The sequence below is a fragment of the Parus major genome, chromosome 3, assembly GCF_001522545.3.
Source record: "Parus major isolate Abel chromosome 3, Parus_major1.1, whole genome shotgun sequence".
NCBI lineage: Eukaryota > Metazoa > Chordata > Aves > Passeriformes > Paridae > Parus > Parus major.
The window spans coordinates 30,772,066-30,779,930 of NC_031770.1; positions in this window are offsets into that span (position 1 = coordinate 30,772,066).

Consider the following 7,865-nt stretch of genomic DNA (forward strand, 5'->3'; position numbering starts at 1 on the left):
GCGCAGCGCCGCTACACGCGGCGGAGGGCGGGCAGAGCCGCTGTGGGAGGACCGCGGCGGAGGCGGGGGGAACGGCGCCGTGACGGGATGGGGATGGGGGCACGGCGGGATCCGCGGCCGCCCGAGCGGAGCGGTAGGTGACCTTGAGGCGCCAGCCGACAGTAGAGAGGGAGAGAAGGAGCCCGGTGCAGCCGCCCCTCCCGAGCCCCACTGGGAGCGGAGCGGCCGCCCGACGCTGTCGGGGAAAGCTACAGCTCTCAGCCTCGCCGAAGGGTCGTCAGGCTGGCTTCGGTCCCAGCTGGACAGCTGATGGAGAGGTGAGGGATTCCGTGGGTTTTCCTTCCCTCGGGATGAAGCGGAAGAACCAGGAGCACTTTGCATGTGCCCTGTCTGTTTTTCCTAATCTGTGGGCATTCCAGCTGGTCCGGAGAAGTGGGGTAGTAGTAGACAAGCAGTGCTAATGCTGGCACTCAGGGGATACTTTAGGTTGGCCAGGATCTTCCCTGCTGTGATCTGTCCCGAGCCCAAAGGTTCTCAGCTAGCTGTTGCAGGGCAAACTGTAGTTTATTTCTCCACAGAGCTAACCTGCTTGGTTACAGGGATGAGTGGAAAAGTCACTTCAGACCCTCGATCTAAACTCACAGTGGGGACATGCACAGAGTTTGGGAAGGGTACATACTTGTCAAGGTCTGGATATTGCAGGTACAGCCCAGCTTCCTTGATAGTCAGGAAATAAGGTATTTCTGCAGGTAGTTCCCCAGACCCAAAGTGGGGAGAAGCATAAGCTGGAGAATTTGCTGGAAACTTCTCTTTTCCTGAGCTCTGAGGCTCAGCCTTGGCAATGGTTGGCATGCTGTTGTCCACTATTGCCTGGAATGAGGAAGGAACAGTGTGTAGGCCTGATGGTCTCACACAAGGAGATGCATCTGAGGGGAACTGCCAACCCCTGCTTCTTATGGGAATAGATGTGATGGCTGGAGGTGCTGCTGAAGAAGCTCATCTTCTAAAGAGGCTGGGGATGTGTTTCCTCTTGCCTTTCCCCTGTTTCCATGGAAACAGCAGCAAGCAGGAGCAGCCTGCTTGGAATTTCACTCCCTTCCTCTCAGCCACCCCCTGCCCAATCATCCCGGCAGACTTTGGCTCTTGAGGGTTTCAGATCCACCCTCACGTGATTGATCCCATGCCTCCAAGGAGGGCTCACCCATGCATGTGTATCATGGCAGAGCAAGGCAGACAGGCACAAGCCCAGAGCTGCCACAATTCCTGTAGCAGCACTGAATGTTATACCATGCACGCTAATAGACAGTTGTAAATAAATTGCATTCCTATATGGATTTCTGCTTTTTATAGGATGTAAAAAGCTAGACCAAAAGGTGCCTGAGGGATGATTGCCCTCCAGAAACAGCAGTGGTTTTATCTCAAATATGTGAATATCACACAAAAAGAGCAAAGAAGGCTGAAGAGGGGTGAAAGTTAGTACAAGTTTATGTCTTTGCATTTAATAGCCAATCCAAGGTGTCTTTTTCTCCAAGGAATTTGTCCATTCACTTCTGAATTTGTTTTGATTTTGGACTTGTAGATGCTTCATGCATTCTGTGACAAGGAGTTTCACAGCACACCCATAGACTCAAGGAGCTTCTTTTGATATGCCCATTCTGGGCTTTTTATCCACCAGGACTAACCCTTGAGAACCAGGCTGCTGCCACTCTTATGGAGCTACCCAGAATGTCATTTATCCTCCACTGGTGGAGTTGGTGGCTACCGGTGAGGTAGAGTTTTTTGTGTCAAGCATCCTTGATATTGGTCCTGGCAACATATCTTGGAGACAACACTGTCAAGCACATCACCAGCTGTGCTATTTTTGAGATGAGGTGGCACAAAAGAGGTTGTGTGCCCTGCTTTGTCTGAACTGAAGCTGTATAAGTTCTCAGCCACTTTCTGAGAAAAATGGTCATGTGTTTTTGACCTTTGGGCAGGAACCCAAAAACATGGCTGATAATGTATAACAAAGGGCACAGGACTTCCAGGAATGGGAGAAATAAGACTGTGTGATGCTTAGGCCTTTCAGAAACTAAAGCAAGATAGACAACATCCTAGATTGTGTTCTGTGTCATCAGAGGGAAAGCCCAGAAGTTCTAATTAAAACACACTACCTGATCCACTCAACCCTCCTTCTCTTGGGGGCGAGAGTAAAAAATATATGAGATTTCCCTCCAGTTATTCCTGTAAATTTCAGGATGATCTACTGGAAAACCATGTTTGAGAGTAGGACATTTCTGTGATGGAGGCCTTTCTTTTGTCTGATGTGACAAAATGTGAAAGAAGCAGGGAAACTTTTAAGAAGACACAGCAAATGCAGTAGAGGTGGTGCCCTTACCAATAGGTTTGTTGTCCAGAAACCCTGTATCTGCCACCCTGCAGAGACATTCATATCTGTTCCAAGCAAGCATAAAGCATGACATCATATTAGGAGGATTTGTTCACTTTCCATAATGCATCAAAACTGCAAAAGGTCTCACTCTTCTGTCTCTGGTAGTTACAGAAAATAGCCTTTTAGATCCTTATGTTATTAGCTCTTATTCATGCAGCAAATTTGCGTTCAATTTCTAGAAAAAAATTTTGACAGAGGCTGCATTTTAAACCAGATGGCCATAGATAACCTATCCTTGTACTGGTATTTGTAGCCTAAATATAAAAATGGATTTTACAACATCATATATAAATATATCATTGTGTTTAGCTTTTTTTCCCCAATGGACCAAGTGTGATCAAAACTCAGTCTTTTGTTCCAAAGCAATCAGTGATTCCTAGCAGTGTGCTGCTTTTTGTCTCTTAAGAACATGTGTGGCAGAGAATCCACTCATATTAGGATGCAGGATTTTCTGTGCTCAGAAATTAATGCCTGCTCAATTTAGAAATTTCAAGGATACTTTGTGCTGGCTGCCTGAGACTTCCAGAATGTGTCACTCCAATTAAATTACTCCTTATTAATGCAACAAGGGGAGTGTGGATGAAAGAACGTGCCTCTTGCTCCAGTTAAACAACATCCCTTTGTCCCTGCTGGTCAGTGGTGTTGACTGTCTGGGTGCCATCTATCTCTGCAAGCTTTGTCCTCAAGGAAATTTGTGCCATTAGTTATGTTTTTGTCTGCTACACTCAGACTTCATGTCTGCTGGGAAGAAATCCAGGTGTGCCTTTTTTTATTGTGGGAAGGAAACCCCCAAAGGTCATTAATTGGTGACTGGGGAGCTCATTTCTGTTTAGCATCCCTAACAGGGGTACACATCACGACTGCAGTCCCCAAACATTCAAAATCTTAAACCTCATGAAGTAGGTGGGTTTGTAGCTGCCGCTCTGGGGCACATTTCACTGAATAGAATTGCTGTCATTGAAACGTCTTTGATCCCCACTCTGATCCTTTTCCAACAGGCTGCCTGTATAGAGTTTGTTTATTTTCCATCCAGCCTCATGAGAGTTTGTCATCATCACAGCTTTTGTGAGGCTCCACAGAGGTTTCTGGGTCAGGTTAAATCACTTTCCTCTCTGCAGTAGCCCAGCAGGATACCCAGGGCCCTCCCTCATATCCCCGTTAGAAATGAAAAGTGGATTCAGCACTGCCCAGATGCTGTTTGACAGTCCTCAGGACATTTTGTCCAATATAACTCCAGAGCAGCAGCAACCGCCCCATGTGCCTGGAAACCGAGCCAAATCCTCCCTTGCTAAATGCTTTGTTCTCACTTAAATTTTTGGCCCATCACACCCAGAAAGGAATAAACTACGGAAACTAATGGCTCAGAGAATTTAGTATATCTCTAGTTATGGTCCTAGGAGTCATCTCCCTAAAAGCAGAAAATAGGTTTCTGTTGCAGTTTGCCTTCCCCATACTGAAGGGTTGGAGTTGACATACCCTGATCTGGAGAAGCATTCGTGCCCCACCAAGCTCTCCCCATGGACCTGGCAGGCAGAAAAGTCACTCTTCTAGGGAAGGGGCTAAAACCCACTGCATGCTTAGGGGTCATTGTATAGGCCAGGTCTGTCAGTCTGGCCAAGGTCTTGGGGAATGGCTGCAACCTACTTTCTGTGTGCCCCATCACCTGGGCAACACAGACTTGGTCATCACTTTTTCATGGTGTCAGAACTGCTCTGTCCAGTGGAATGGCCACCTGTCCCTGCTCAGCACCTGAATATTTCAAACAGCTCACTCACCCCCACCTGCCCACCCTGCCACCCTGCTCACCCTTCTCTCCCAGCCCCTGCCTGGGCTCCTCACTTGTTTTCAGCAGTGTGACTCTACCAGGCCTGTTCCCAACTCACTCTGATGCAAGTGTGGAGAGACACAAGCCCTAATTCAGTCTGGGAGGCAGCTGGGAGGTTTAACTGTCCCAGAGTAGAGAGCAGAGCCAAGGTTGCATGAGCAATACCTTGTCACTCAGAGCACTGCTAGGAGACAAGGACTGGGCTAGTGGGGGTGCAAGGCTGCAGTGAGGGGCTGAGATGACACAGAAAGCAACTCAAGCAGAATAAACTGAAAAATGAAAGTTAACCCATTCTCCCTTCTACCAGCCATCAGGCCCAGTGCAGCAATGCTGAAGCCCAGAACCAGCACTGGCAGCATCTGTCTTGCACTCTCTGGCAAGGTGAACTGAGGAATGATTAGGTAGGTTGAGGATTTTGTTTTGTCTTGGGTAGTCTCTGCCAGATGAACTGTACTCAGAGAGTCATGAATAAATGATAGCCCAGCAATGGAGCACTGTCTTCCACAGCTAATCCTTGGGGAGGGAGGAGTATTCTTCATTATAGTGATGTGGCCTGACAGAGGTTATCAGAGCCACCCTCTGAAGTGAGTCTGTCTCATCACTAGTTATAAAAAGAGCCCCAGGTGACAAGATTTCTCACCTAGGGCACAGTTTCACCATCTATTTAAGCATGGTTTTATTATCAGTTCTCCAAGACCATCTGCCACTCCCTCCCCATTCATAACCACATCTGCTATCTCCTTTGGGAGAGGTCTGAGCACACACACATAAATACATACCAAGGTCTACCAGCCATTCATTTGCCTAGACTCAAGCAGAGAGCATTGCTGCTGCAGCCACCAGGCTGACAGGAATTACCCGAGAGGGATATTATTTAGAATAAAGTTTTGTTAAAATATCTAGGGGTTTTGTTCATTCACTTTGTAAGGCCAAAGATTTTTATTGCATCTTTATATCAATCATGTTCTGTTTGTGGGAGTGAAAGCCGTGGCTGAGAGTGGAGTGAGTTAGGTGTGATCCCCATTCAAGGAATTAACTAATCCTCTTGTCCAACTTCCTACACATCACACACACACACACACACAGACAGTGAACAACAGAAGGAGGTAGAAACTTCCCTGTTCACTGTGAGACTGAGCAACAGTGAGAATCTTCTCAGGAAGGGCATTAACTGGGCAACTTGCTGACCACCTACCACATGTAGACAAACCTGATCTGCTCTGGGTTGTGTCACCAAATGGCACAATGGCTCCTATATATTACAGGAGTGTACAATGGAAGTATGAGAGGCATCCAGCACAGACTGCAAGGAGAAAAATTCTGGCTGGAAATAATCCTTTACTGAAAAAGCAAGTAGATGCCCAAAGCAAGCAGATGCCCAGAGCAGCATCCCTGGACCGATTCAAAGTGACCCTGCAACTTCAGCCAGACTTACCAGGAGAGGGCAGCCAGTGCTTTCTGGGCTGACTACCCCAGAAAATGGGTACTCAAGGAGGACCTGCTTTGCATTGCTCTGTTGGAAAGCTTGGCCTTGCTTCTGGGCATAGAATCTTGAAAAGTCATGTTCCTCCTTTCCTTTATTGGGGCAGAAAGTGAAGTGACCCAGTTTGGTGCACTACAGAACCAGATTTGCTGTCAGATATATAGAACCAGTCAGAGCAGAGAGTCTGTTGTCTTTCCTGCAGCTTTCATCACTCTTCCAAGGCTTCTGCTTCCCTTGAACACCCAGCTCGCAGGCTGAAGCTGGAGCTCCAGACAGAGGTTTAGATTGTTGCTTGGGGTGCCCAGCAACATCTCTGGCGGGGAGAATGCAGAAGGAGCTTCCTCAAATGGCAATCTAGCACCTTTCTTATATACTCAGCACTTATGATTCTGGAGATGAGGGAAAAGGGCTGCATCCCCAGGGGATGGGGCAGCTCAGTGCTAATGTGAGATGAAAGCTGTGCAGTGGACAGTCTGCATGGGGAGAAGGTAGAACCAACCATGTTGCCTGGTGTGAATTATTGTGATAACTGCTTATCCCAATTTCAGGTAACCCATGTTGCTTACAAATTACAGCTGGTAATTAAAGAACCATTATTTTTTCCCAGACCAGACACAGACTGGGTATAATTTCCCTTTCTTCATCTCTCTCAGCTGCATTTCACCTTTTTTACCCAGTTAACAGCTCAAAGAACTGAGAAGATGCTGGTGCCAGGCCAGGCCTTCATTTCAGTTAGACAGTCAGAGGGCTGTGCTTGGGGATAGGACATTATCAGGGACAATACCCGGAGTCTGGGTAGTCTAGGGATTCCTTCCCATGTCCGCGCTCTGACCTGTTGCTCCTGGCAGCGCAGTGTGGTGGCAGAGCCCTGGTGCCTTGGACAGTGTGTGCTGACACTGACCTCTAGTGGGAATAGATCCATTCCTCTCTTGATTTTCCCTGCAGCTCTAACCATTTTAAGTGACACATATTAAAGGGGACTGGAGAGAGCCAAGAATCAGAGCTTCATTTTTAAAACCTTCAAAATTAAATCAGAACATCAAGATTTTCCTCATATTATATTTAATCATTTTTAACCCCTCTACCATTGCCTTCAATACATTACATACAGATATTTATGCATATGTATAGCTCTCTGTGTTTAAAGCCTCTGAAAATAATGGAAGTCAAAAACTTGCACAGCCAGGCAGAAAAGTTCTCTTTTAGGAAGACAGCATGAGAGGGAGCCCAAGCCTTGCAGAATAATTAACAGAAGGCAAATAATGGGGCAAAGTGGCCAAATTCCTCTTTCAGACTTTCCATAAAATTGTCCAAAAGGTTAATAGAAGCACACCAAGTCAGAAGAGGGGTGGCAGGAGATGGTGCCTGAGCTGGGTGTTAGTTGAAAGGTCAGAGCAGAGAGTGGCTGGCCATAGATGCCTGGGGGGCATCATAGCTGATGTTAATGGGCTGTGCCTGGTCTCTCCACTCAGCTGCAACATACCATGGCACATCACTAGCCAGCTCAAAAGAGTTCAAGACTCACCTCAACGAAGCTACAAGGTCACAAACTCCAGCTAAATTCACATCAGCAGCAGAGGAAGGCTACTTCCAGGGGCTACTTGATAGCCAGAGGTGTAGACAGATTGCAATGGACTGGACTGTAGAGTCCCCAGTGGTGGTTCTTGAATTGCCTCTTTGCTAGAGCTGGTCCAGGGCTTACTGCTCCAGGTTCTGTGCTTTGGCTGAACTGTTCCTGGACATGTGCTAGTCCTGGAATCAGGATCCACACCTATTTCCCAACTGGAACAGCAGATCGCAATATAATCAAGGTGTGACTGATGGTTTATGCAAAGATCAGCTACAACTAGTTTGCCGCGGCAGTGTCGGCTTCTTCAGGTGCTGCGACTACCCTGAAGAAGCCATCTTGAAAAGGACTGTCCAGGGGCACAGGCACATCCTCTGCCCGGCGAGTGATTTCAGCTCAGCAGCAGCGACACGGAGAGAGAGACTAGAGAGCTGTATGGCATTCCACTGAAAAATAGCCTTCATTATAGCAGGGCCCTCAGTGAAGGGAGCCAGTGACAGCAGCTCTCTGAACAGAGCAAAAAAACCGGGATATTTATAGGGAAAGAGAGGGGAGGGGG